Source organism: Zonotrichia albicollis, chromosome 4 (assembly GCF_047830755.1).
Source record: "Zonotrichia albicollis isolate bZonAlb1 chromosome 4, bZonAlb1.hap1, whole genome shotgun sequence".
NCBI classification, from domain to species: domain Eukaryota; kingdom Metazoa; phylum Chordata; class Aves; order Passeriformes; family Passerellidae; genus Zonotrichia; species Zonotrichia albicollis.
In genome coordinates, this window is record NC_133822.1 from 26,010,487 (window position 1) to 26,023,580 (window position 13,094).

The 13,094-nt window shown below is 44.6% G+C and overlaps 1 protein-coding gene across 2 annotated transcripts in view; it reads right to left on the reverse strand.

Moving 5' to 3' along the window:
* The window catches only part of PPFIBP1 (PPFIA binding protein 1), a 100,236-nt gene that overhangs the window by 69,064 nt on the left and 18,078 nt on the right, over positions 1–13,094 (reverse strand). For both annotated transcript variants that reach the window (XM_005482819.4, XM_074539178.1), the window contains exon 2: positions 2,104–2,179. The gene's annotated coding sequence lies outside the window, so the exon portion shown is untranslated. The remainder of the gene's footprint in view (positions 1–2,103; positions 2,180–13,094) is intronic.

Below are 13,094 nucleotides of genomic sequence, written 5' to 3' on the forward strand. Positions count from 1 at the left end.
GGAGCTGCAGGGAGTGTGACTGACTCTGGCTACACAGACTTATACAGGTTTCTGTGTCTTCATGTCACAACACTGTTTCAGCTAAGGCTGTTTTTAAAAGCCTTATTTAGCTTTTCTGGATTATTTATATATGTGGCCTTACTGCAGGGCAAGGCTGAACTGGCAGCAGTATGTTTAACATGGAGCTAGCCAAGGAGGGAAGATGGAAATCCATGCTTTTATGGATAAATAGAGGCCATGGGCAGAGGCACTGAAACTCCACTCTGAAACCTTTGGTGTATTCTGTGTGGTGAGACTGGAGGTCAGACGTGTGCTGAACTTGTGATAACCCAGCAAAGAAGCCCATGTTCCTCTCCATCTGGGAGAAGCAGCCAGCAGCCCCAAACACAGTCCCCTGCCCTGTCAGTGCTGAGTCAGGCACAGGAATTTCCTCCACCTCATTAGGAGAGGCTCTTGTTTATCTGTTTAATGGGGAAAGCAAGCAGCAGCCTGAAATCAGGCTTTTAGGACTGATTGCTGAGGGCAACAGGTCTGACTCCTCCAAACGCCAGAAACTGCCAGTCCTGGAGCCACAGGAACGGAGAAGGGAGGACTGAGCACCTGCTACTTCAGTCCTGGATGGACATGGACACACACTCTCCCTCCCAGGGAGCAGCAGCACCAGTGACAGGGAGAACCAGGCAGATTTATGTCCCAGGCAGGGGGAATCAGCACAGCATCTGGGGAGCAAGGAGGGAGAGACTTCCAGCAAAGGTAAGACATTTGCACAGTGATGCCAGCAGATTGAAAGTCTCCAAACACACAAGCAGAAGGTGGCTGCTAGCCAGCATCAGACTTTTAACCATGTTTTTACAGCCATGATAGATACAAATCCAGCTGGAGTGTAATCCCACCGAGCCTGATAAGTGGTGATAAAACTGAACGAATGTGACCAGGATGGGAGACAATAGGTGACAACCACTTCCAGTGCCACCAGACCTCTGATTAAAAACCAGGGAATAAAAGCTTTTGGCAGTGGAGTTCAGGGCTTCTGACACACAAGGAGCCACAACACCCACTTCTTTCCAAGTCCTTGGGCAGCTGTGAATCCCAGAGAGCGCTCATGCACACTGATTTAGTGTGGGAAGGGCTGGAGAGCCACAAAGGAGCACTCCAAGGGCTATGGAGAGGCTAAGGGAGTAAAATAAGGGAAATGGCATTTTAAATGAGACACCAGTCCTCACATCCTGCAGGACTGGGAGCCCAGCTGTGGAGTTATGGGATGAGCACATCCCAGCCAAGGGGTGCAGGGATCAAGTGCTCGCTCAGCAATCTGACCCAGCTCTCCAACTGGAATTTAAGAAGCTAAATCATACCATAATATCCAAAACAAAGTAGATGAGGGAAAACCATCCCCAAAACAAGATTGCCAGCTCTGACATGCACTAGGCTACTTGGATCAAATCAGTCTAGACTGAATGCAAAATGCTGCTCCTTGAAGCCAACAAAACTGGGACATTTCCAAAGGATCTCACAACACATACTCTGTTTTGCTGAATGCATTTTCTCATAAACTTGCCCCAGTAATCTGAAAGCCCTTGGCAGTTTCTCTGCACATTGCCACAGACCTGCTGAGTCAGACTCACTGCACATGCACAGCTGCATCACTCAGTCACAGCATGTCCAGGGGGATCTTGTGCTGGAGCTGAACCCTCCAAACTGGGGTGCACTGGCACTGCTTGAACCCTCCACATGCCACATTTCAGCTCATTTCAGTTTTGCTTCTTGGATAATCCGAACATACTTCATTACTCTGACACAGTCCACTGGATAACCCTACATCTATTGTCATGAAACACAGTTTCCACATTTCTCTGATACTAAACAACATCTTAGACTGTGTTAAGTAAGGACCATCCTTTAAAAGATGCAAAAGCAATGGATATCTGCAGAAGCAGACTGACATTCTTCTACAACTCTTTTGAGAAATCATATACAGCATCATTTTAATGATATTTGAAATGAAAGCCCAAAGGAGCTGTTGTGTAAGATATTAAAAAGCAAAAAAAACCAGCAGATAGTAGATAATAGACATCAGCAATGCAGTGGGTTTAGATTACTCACTCAGAGGAACAGACTTAGTGTTGATCTCCACTGTCACTCTTGAGCAAGTACCACTGATCCATATAAACATCCAACCCTGAGAAAAAGAGAAACAGAGATTTTGATTAATCACTCAAAGCCTGAGATGACTTAACAGTGATATCTTGTAAAAGTTTATTATCAAGTGACACAGGATACAGGAAGCACTGTGGATAATGTACATAACACCATTTAAAAAAAGCTAATACCAAGAGATTAAAGGATGACAACTGATGTACAAAAAGGAAATGAGCTTGTTAATTCCAAATAATTCCCAAGAGCATTATTTCTCAGTATCTCTACATTACACAGTTGGCCTGTGCCTGCCCTTGACCTCCTCAGCTGATCACAAACATATGGCACAAAACAAAGGTGAATGATACCTGGCAAGGCTTCCTTCTCACTACTGCAACTCAAACAAATCCCAGAGAAGCACCCAACGTTGCTGAACATTTGAAAATCAGGGTGTGAAGTAAAGCCAGTGGAAGTCAGAGGAGCCCATAGCACTGAACCAACCCCACAACTCACTCCCAACAACTATTCCTGAGTCTCTTTACTGTGACTATTTTGGTAAATCAAAGATGTTCTCTGTTCCTGCGGTTTGACAGGAAGTTTTAATCTCAGATACTCTCATCCACAGACTGTGCACAGAAGAGGAGCTATTTGGTATGGGAAATCTGACAGAACTGTTACAAGAGAAGTCTCTGGGTAGGCTTTGAATCTGAAATGCAAAAGGGAAGTTTGGGGAATAACTAATAACTAAATAACTAATAATTAAAAACTTCCAAACCTATGCAGTTACATGAGCTCCCATTAGAAGGGGCATAAGAATAAGTGACTCAAATACAAATGCTCAGTGAAATATGGTTAGTAGAAGGATAGAAACAACCAGCGTACCCCCACCTGAGACACTTCACTAGCACACTGAGACACTGTTCTCCAAACAAAAATCATGAAAAGAGCAGGAGTTTAAGACAAACAAGTAACATGACTGGAAAGCAAAGAATCAGCTCAAAAATGTAGGAATAAAGTAAAGGCACACTAACTAGTTGTTGACTTGTGGCAACAAGCTGCAAATATCCAGAGGTTATAAACTGGAAGAGAGAGAATTCAGCCCTTGTATGACTGGGAGGAAAAATCCCCAAATATTTCCAGGTACAGTTAAAAGCTGCAATAGAAGATCTCAAGGCACACATTATTGGGTGCTTGTTACTTCTCAGAACAGTTTTTTAGAGTACATTGAACAAAACCACCAGGGGAAAAAATGACAAAGAACTGAGCAGGACATAGGAGCCTGTGCAAGCAGACTCTGTCACAGGACTGGGGCTCCAGGCTATTGCAACAGACTAATTATGTACTGAGCCCTGTGCAACACAGGGAAAAAACATCTGCCAGATGGAAAAAGACACAAAATGTGGTAGGCGGGGCAAAAAAAATATTTGAGGTTTCTATAAAGGGCACTGCAGAATGTCATGTATGAAACTGCAAAGCCAGGGAAAAGAAGTTAGTTAACCGTGTTATTTTAAGCCTGCCTAAAGTAATATGAAGGGCCGAAATGGAAAACCTATAATTAGATGGAGCTTCTCCCCTTCATTACAAATATCTGACTGGAGCTGAGGCTCCCAGATTGACAGGACCTTTGGGATTGCTGTTGCCTGGGCTGCCAGGACACGCAGGCAGCAGCTGGGCAGGGGCAAGGAGACGTGGAGCACAGCTGCTGTGGGATCCTGCAGCTGCACCTTTGGTGTGCGGGACTGGCCACCTCTGCCTGCCACAGCCGGTGGCTGCCTGCTGCAGCCACCAGCGCTGCCCCAGCTCCCTCAGAGGCCTGTGCAGCACAGGGAAGCCCCAGCAGCTGTTCAGAACCAGGCTCCCAGCCAGGTCCGTCTCCCACCACACTGCAGGAGACTCGCACTCCCCATGAGGGCTGCTCTCCACACTGACTTGCTACTCCCAGCACGGATGGCAGCACCACAGCTATGCCCAAGCCTCTGCACCACCACTATTTTGGTAAATCAAAGATGTTCTTTGTTACCGTGCTTTGACAGCAAGTTTAGTCATTTCCTTCTCTACACAGTCAGAGCTACACACTCAGCCCACACCTCGGGCAAGCTGTACGGCCACTGGCTGCCTGATGAGGAAGGGAACGTGTCCCTGCATTCCTCAAAAGGGAACAAACTGCCTCAGACCCTGGCAACACAAGGATTCAGTTTGTTCCCAAGGCTGCTAGGGAAGTGGGCTTCATTTCCCACTCCCCCGTGTCCTTCCTTCCTCAAACTCAATTTAAGTTTGACTAATGAACTTCCGGGGCTGGTTCTGGCTGGGATAGAGTTAATTTTCTTCACGGCGGGGAGCATGGGCTAAATTTTGGATTTGTGCTGCAAACAGTGGGGATAACACAGAGATGGCTTAGTTCTTGAGCAGGGCTTGAACAGAGCCAAGGCCTTTTCTGCCTCTCAGCCCATCCCAGTGAGGGGATGGGGGTGCACAGGGAGTTGGGAGGGGACACAGCTGACCAAAGGGACACTCCAGACCTTATGGCATCATGCCCACTATATAAAGCTGGGGGAGGGTGCTTGGACTGCTGGCATTTGCCTTTTCAAGTCACTGCTACCTGTGATGGGGCCCTGCTCTTCAGGGAATGGCTGAACACCTCCTTGACCATGGGAAGTGGAGAATTAATTCCTTGCTTTGCTTATGTGCACAGCTTTTGCACTCTTTATCCCAACCCATAAGCTTTGTCACTTCTACCCTTCCAATTCTCCCCCTGATCTCACCAGGAAAGGAGTGAATAAGTGACTTTTTGGGGTTTAGTTGCTGGTTTGGGTGAAACCCCAACACTACCCTAGCAGACACCCTCTAACCCTAAGCTAAAGAAATTCCTCTTGCACACCCTCACCTCTGAACAGTGTTTACAGAAGTATTTCCTATAGGACTGGCTGTGATGTTCATTCCAGCACTTCTCCAGCCTGAACAGGGCACAGGACACAGAGATCCAGGGGGCTTCACCCCATGCCCTGCATTGGGATGCCAGGAAGGCTGACAGCCCCCAGGGAAAGTCTGGAGTTCAGAACAGAGAGTGAAACCTGGGAATTGTTGGGACTACTGGGAAAGGGTGGGTCTTTTCTGGTTTAACTGGAAGGTTCAATTATCATCCAAGAACAGGAGCTGAGGGAATAGCTGCTCCCAAGTCACACACAGCCTGACCTGAGGGCACACTGGTGGCCGGGGGCTCTCCAGCCTTTACAGCAAGAGCGAAGTCTGTCACCAAGTTCAATCCAAGTTCACTTCCAGTATGAAGAAAACAACCTCCCAGAAAACCACTCCATAACCAAGAGCCAGTTGTTAGGAATGATCATTTAACAAGAGCAGGACTAGGCAAATCAGGTGAGAGTTATTTGGGTTTTTGCTTTCATAGAGAGAACATCACAAAGTATAAACACCCTGGGGGAACCTAGCAGTATCCCCAGGAAAGAAAGGTGCACGATATGGTTTTCTTTTTCTTTTCCAGAGTCTAATTTTTTAACCAGGAAGAAAATGCAAATCCTAATCCCACAATTTTACATGTTCAGCAGTAATAGTTTGCCTTGCCAATCAAATGTTTTCTGCAACAGCCACCCATTTCTTTTCTGAATCCAAGATGCACAACTTCATGCAATTAATTACACACTGTGTGAATTTAAACAGAACACAGCCCTGTGCTCTAAGACCTGAAAAAATCACGTTGCACTCTGTTTGGGGGCACAGCTTAACAAGAAAGGTTAAGGCAGCACTATTTCTTTGCTTTGTGACTCCTGAGAGCTTTGTTTCAGGAATATTTCCAGAAGAATGCAAGAGCACTGCAAGCAAATAGTCTGATTCATGTCTGTTCTTTACAAGATAAAAATAAAGATCTGTTTTGCCTAATCATTTCTGATCAAGAAAAGCAAGGCTTTGAGATACAAGATCTGAAAGAGCTCCTGCTCTTTACTAAAAGCTAAAAAATTACTCTAACATGGGATCCGGGTAGTCACAGCACAATTCAAACTACTGCTCCTTCCCACACACTTGCCTCATGTCTGTCTGTGTTTCAATTAAAAAGCTACTGTGACATTCTTCCTACGTTTTAAAAAGAAATTTCCACAAACAGGACTCAAAATTACTAAGGAAAAATTATTATCAATACAATTTGAAGGAAGTCACTGATGCAAGCTGACTTGTGTCCAGGTATCTTGCCTTGGAAAGGTGAGAAGAGGATTTAAAGCCAAAGGAGCAAAGCAAGCAAGAAACACTGACAGTCTGAATGATCTGAAGAGTTAATGGTTTTCCGTGGAAAAAGCCATTGACGCGTGTCTTACACTAATGGCACAATTTTTTGCAAAAGGCCTTTGGGCAAAGGCTGGTTTGAATCTGAATGGAAGCAATCAGGACTGCAGCTTGAATGATTTCCTCACATCTATATACACCATCCATCCATGCCAAATATCACCCACCAACACAGCCTCCTTCACCTTTCAGTCACCCTGTCCCAGGATGCATTTTTCAGTCTCTGCAGACCATGTAGCAGATACCTTATTTATGCTGGGATAGGCTAGCTGCACTCAGACAAATTAGACAAGAACAGGAAACACAGATGTTTGAGCCCTTATCATTATTTCTGGTTTCTGGAAGGCCGCAGACATTTTGACACAGACAAAAATCACACAGCATCCACGGTAACAAGGCAGTCTGGTTTGGGGTCTTACTGCACCCACAGCTGAAACTCAAAACTTGTGCATTTACAAGTGCCAGCCCTGAGCTTAAAAAACAAGTTTTGAGCCAAACCCAGGGGGTCTGGCACAACGGAACAAAACTAACCACAGCATTAACTCCAGTGACCCAACCAGCTGATAGCTCACACAACATTTCCTACCACAAAACAGCACATTTGAACAATGTACATGCACAGAAGTCACTGAATCCACACAGCAGCACTGGAGGATACAGACAACATAGCCAATCACCACAGCAAAGAAACACTTTATGGAAGCATAATAAAATAGTCTGAATAATCTCATGAGTCAGAGATGAATAACACAAGATAGGCCATTCAATGAAGTACTTGTAAGACCAGCAGCAAGAACAAACTGCAGAAGGTTTCAATAAAAGCTTTCAAATCACTGACTGATCAGATATTAAGTGAAACTAGTTGTTATTTACACAAAGAAAAAATATGACTAATCTATGACTAATTTTATATTAATCACTGTGTCCATCTCGGAACTGGAGTGCCACTGCATGCAGTTCCTGTCAGCTGTGAAAATGCAGATGATAGCTGATGGAAGATGCAGAACTGGCTGAAAAACATGGAAGACTACTTCATTCATTTAACTGAAGATCTCATGCCCCAAACCCCATGTTATTGAAGCAGGGTGATGATAAGTCTGTGGAATCAGATGAGAGAATGACAGATCTGAGAGCACCAAGTGCTGGTGCTGTTCTCCCCTCAGTGTTGTGTCACGTTTGCTGACACTGAGCTGACTAAAGCCATGGATCCTGTTAATCAGACAGCAGCCCAAAGCAACTGAGGCTGCAAGAGCTCTGTTAGAGGAGACGGATTTTTCTTTAGGGCAAGATACCACAGTGAAGCACTGCTATCACTAAATGAACACACAAAGATTATCAGAGTGTTATCTCTCTCAGGCACCAATTTGGTTTTATTCCACTACATATGCAAAAGAGCCAGGAAAAGCCTCCATGTCCCTGATCCCTTCAACCCTGGCACACTCCATCAAAAGCAAAAGGCACTGCTCTATCAGTGGTGTTCATCTCCTAAAACTCACTGGTGTTACCATACTCTGCTTTCTGTCTTCCTTCCCAACTCTGCTCAAAATAAGCACATGATATTCCTTGACAAAAAGGCATCAGGCTCTCACATAAAGTTCCCCATACCACTTTCCAGGAACATGCCTGCCCTTCAATTACCCTTAATTGTTCTGGGTATCCTTCACATTCACAGCAATACTTTGACATTCCTCAAAGGAACTTACACAGCTCCAATCACCACAAGCTTACAGAACCCTGCTATTGAAGCACACACAGCCCAACTCTGTGTTTCCAGAGCTGGGAAGTGAGGAGGAAGCATTGCAAGAAGCAAAACCCAAAAGCACTTACTAAGAAAAAGAACAAAACAACATCCTTTTGCTGCTGTCAAGGGGAGACAGCCAAAGGATTAGAGTTAAAAACCTTGGAAATTAGTTTCAACTTAACTAGATGTTTTGCCATCTTCAAATAAGTTTTATACCTGTATTTTGCTTTCTCTCCATGCAGACATTTGGGTTGTTTCAGCCCTTTTAAGTTGGTTACATGCTAATACACATGTGCACAACAGGATTCAGCTGTTGTGCTTTCATATGCACTGCAAATGATCCTGAAAATAACATTTCTACTAATCACATTGTTCCACACAGTTTTAAAGCACATGATTGCAGAATAAAACCTTCAGCACACATTTCTGGCCTGGAATCTTAAGGAAATTAAGCTTATGTGGTAGTGTTGTTTGTCAGTCCTCACCCTATTAAATTTTCAACTTGCTTGTCAGTTTTGACCACATTTGCCAGAAAGCAAAGAGATCCAAACAGATGTCACATTCCTACACCTTTGGGGGAAATTATTGTGCAGGTAGAGAAGATACATCCAAATGAGCCTCTCACAGGATCAGATTCTGCTGCAGGAACTCAGTAATTCCCTCCTTTGGCTGGCCCAGCAGCTGATCCACCAGCAACCTCAGGGCAAGTCCCAGGGCCACCAGTGGCAAATATAGTTAGTCCCACTTACTAATTTTATTCAGGAATCTGCTTTATAACTAACCTATTACAGCACTTTAGTTAAGGAACAAACAAGGATGTTTCCACCAATGTTAAAAACTATTTCACTAACAATTAGAGAGCATTATTCTCAGAGGAAGCACTTCATTAGCTTTTTTAAAGTGGTCAGTGTCTTGCAACAACAGAAAAAGCAGCTTTTTGCTCAGAGAAAACAGCAAGGTGGCAGTTCATGAGACAGAAAAGAAAGATGCAGGCAGAGTACATGACTCAGGGGCTAAACAAGATACAAAGTCATTTTCCACTTCTAGACCACCACTCCAAGTGCATACCAATTACACAGCAAGTTAAAAAGTCACCAGCAGCAGCTTCCTCCCAAGCTTTCCAGGGTCATAATAAGCAAAACCACATCCTCCACTTGTCAGAGGGAACTTCAGCCAGCCTCCAGACAGACAGACACCACAACAGCTCCACTGCTCCTGCAAACCCCAGGTCAACAGCAACACACGTCCCGATGGCAGCATGGAGAAAATGCTGGTCCTGCCAGGAGCACAGATGTGTCCTGTGATGAGAGGATCTCTCTCCAGTTGGGATAGTCTGGCTCCACTTATTAATAGCAGGTGCTGGCATCCACAGCCCAGGGCTCTGAGCCAAGCACTGCAGTGTGTCAGGAGCAAGGGGGTGAGACTTATGGAAACGAGCTTCCAAACACTGGGCCTGGGAACAAGACAGAGTCTGGGCACAAAAGTAAAGGTACCCCACAAAAACAATAAGCCTTAAGTCACAATGAATTTCAACTAACTAAATTCATTGTACCACATCCTGAAACAGACAGATGGGGATATCAAGGCCAGGCTACATGGGGCTCTGAGCAACCTGGGATAGTGAGAGGTGTCCCTGCCCACAGTAGGGGGCTGGAACTGGATGATCTTTGAGGCCTCTTCAAACCCAAACCAGTCTATGATTGTATATCTGACCCCAGAAAGCAGCATCCTCACCTATGAGCTTTCCACTCAGCTCAGTCCAATAAACTCTCCTACTTCATCCACCCAGTTTTCACTGTCGTGGAAGAACAAGCCCTAGCCACCATAGCAGCCAAACAGAAACCAGCTCAGTGAGAGCCACCTTCATATTTCACATGGAATGTGGATAAGTAAGTATTTCATACTTAACTGGTTGGTTTGTTTTGTGGAACAGCAGTTGTTTGTTTCTTTAAGGAAAGAGGTGAGCTTTGCTTAGACTCCCAAAATGAAAGGTCAGATGTGAAAAAACTACTTAGAAGATGCTGAGGGTAAACAAGTGTACCATTAAGTATTTGTTGTGTTATATCTTCATTTAGAAATCACCTAATAATCATCTTTCCCACAGGGAAGAGCTAAAATTAGAAGCAGGATACATCCCACACAAGGATGCTTCTATTAAACATCCTACAAACAGATGTTGCTAGAACCTAACAATTCACCCAAACAGATTTTTATCTGCTGCATACAATCTGGGAGACAGCAAAAAAGACTTCAGTATCACTTAAACTGATTATTTTCCAACAGGGAAACTGGGGAAGGGACCATTGTCAGGAGAGGCAGTGGAGCACAGGGAGATCATTCCCTGTGCAGAAGGGCTGGGTGAAACCCAAGCCTCTCACAGGAAGGCTGCAGGGTCTGTCCCTTTGAGCCAAACTCAGGAGCACGTGCTGCTGTCCCATGGAGGGGATGGTGGAAGCAATGGAGACAGGAGAAGGTCTTTCCAAAAGGTCTTTTCAGGGCAAGTCACCACCATATCTTTCACCTCCTGCAATCCAAACCCACCCTCATCACTGTCCACAGTCATTTGGTCTCATTAGAGACCCCTCCACACACAGCATGAGAGACTGATTCAATGATTGGGCTTCTGCCTCAGTTCCTTTTATCCTGAAATTTCTTCTAAGAATCCTATAAACTTATGAGGGGAGAAAACAGCCTTCCATACCTGACTAAACAGTAAAACCCAGCTCCTGCTTTATCTGCAGGGCAAGTCATCACTCACAAAAACACTGCAACAACTTTGATTTCCATGAAACCCCTTAGCTGCTGAGCTGCAACACAACCTGCACTTCCCACACATTCCTTGTTTACCATCCTTAGGTACCTAGCATCCCTCTAACCCAGCAAAGACAAGGTCTAGGAGACACTGAACTGGCCCCCTCTTCTGAATGTGGGGCTCTGCAGGCCAAGATGAGCATTAAGAGAGGACTATATCAACACAGTGCTCTACAGATGAACCAGGTCTAGATGAACCAGGAGAACACAAGAAATGAAATGCAGGGAAGAGAAGGACAAATTGGGAAGATCTCTATGAGCTGTGTGTGCAGCAGGGCACAACTTGCCCCATGGAGATGCCTGCTGCCTCTCTTCTGCAGAGAAGGCATCTCAAGCACAGGGCTCCCAACATGCAACACCACATTGCTTTTTAATTCATGAGTTCCCTCCCTGCCCTTCATGCAAGCTGGGGACCTGCAGGCTGAGATCACCTCCTGCAAGATGGAATTACGGAAAGAGCTTCCCACAGGTCCTCATTAAACCCCAGTAATCCTCAGAGACATGGCAGCAATGCAGCTGGTGATAATGCATTTCCCCTTTCTGCTTTCATCACTGATTATTACTCATTAGGGCACTTATAATCTTTATATAGAGTTCTTTTATGTAGCCTAATTTGCTAAGAAGTAATCACTCTTCTCCTCCTCTGTTAATACAAAAGAGGGCTGTAAAGTGATTTCATTTGCTGTTTATTCCATGGCTCTCCTTCCCAGAAGTTTCTTTCAGATGTTCAGTCTGAAGCCAGATACATTTGATCATTAGAAAATGTCAGAGACAAGCTCTACGTTTTACCCACTTTTGTGGGGAAAAGATGAGTAATTTAGGAAGCTTTACATCTCTGAGTTTACTTGGAGTTGCTTGCCAAAAGAAATTCATTAAAGAAATCCTTCTTAAAAGAAAAAACCAAAACAGCACTGTAGCACTGAAGAATTGAACTCTCCAGGCAGAGCAGGGTAAATGGAGTTTACCTGCTGCTCAGAATGAGCACAGGACAGGAGAGCAGGACAGTCACCAGCACCACATGCCACAGGAGAGCAATGCACTTGTGTGTCTGCCCAGAGCTGTGACTCCAGAATCACTGCCTGGTGATCACACTCCAGCACGCTCTGCCTTCTGGCTTCATGTTCAGGGCTCTGCTGCCAACCCATTCCAGGGCTCCAGCACATCTCTTCACCTCATTGTTGCAGGCTTCCCTCAGGGAAAGCAACAAAAGACATCCTAAACCCAGAGCAGCTGTAGACTCCAGTCCTGTGCATGCAATCCAGACTTTTAAGATCCATCTCACTATAGCTCTTCCAGCAGTTCTTGGACAATAAATATGCTGGATGCTGAAAAGGTCACTGCTGAAATAGTTCTGAAATAGTGCACTATCTTGCACTGACTACCACTCCCTACAAGTTAGTTGAAAACAGGGAATATAGATTTGTATCCAGCCTTCCCTGTTATTCAAGAGTGCTCACGACAGATGATTTTGCTTCTGGATGAGTCCAAGTCCTCGCTGAGCCCTCAAAATTTCTGTAAACACTCACCAAGGAAGAGAAAATGAATGACTGGATTGCAGCACCTCATGACACACAAACCTCAAAGCTTTAGCTGTTTAAAACCATCCACGCCAAGCAAAGGAATAGGCTGTAGTTACAAACTCCAAACAGCAAATATAGTACTATTTAAGACAAAAGGGAGAAAATGTTTTTTAAGAGTAGAACAATTCAGGCAGTTGGAATTTGCAAAAGCCTATTTCTACATACCTCTATGCTTCTGTTTCCAAACAATCTTTCCATAATGCAATGAATTTTGTGTAATTACTAGCTAGGTAATGAGAAACTTAATTGTACTGTATTAATAATAGAGATTTTGACTTCCTATCCAAAGGCTCTACTACTTTTAATTAAACTTGTACATTGTAACCTTGTTAAGCTTATGCAAATCCAACACTGTGAAGTTGGGTGTAATAAATCCAGAGGTAATACTGGAGCCTCCATAGGATGCTGATACAGAATTCAAAATAAGCTTTGTTAGTACAGACAAAAGCAAACAAACACACCAGAGCATGGGAGATGGCTTTGAAAATTGGACTTTGCCCAATCCATCCTCCGTGTGTTTTCAAAGGGTCAACGAG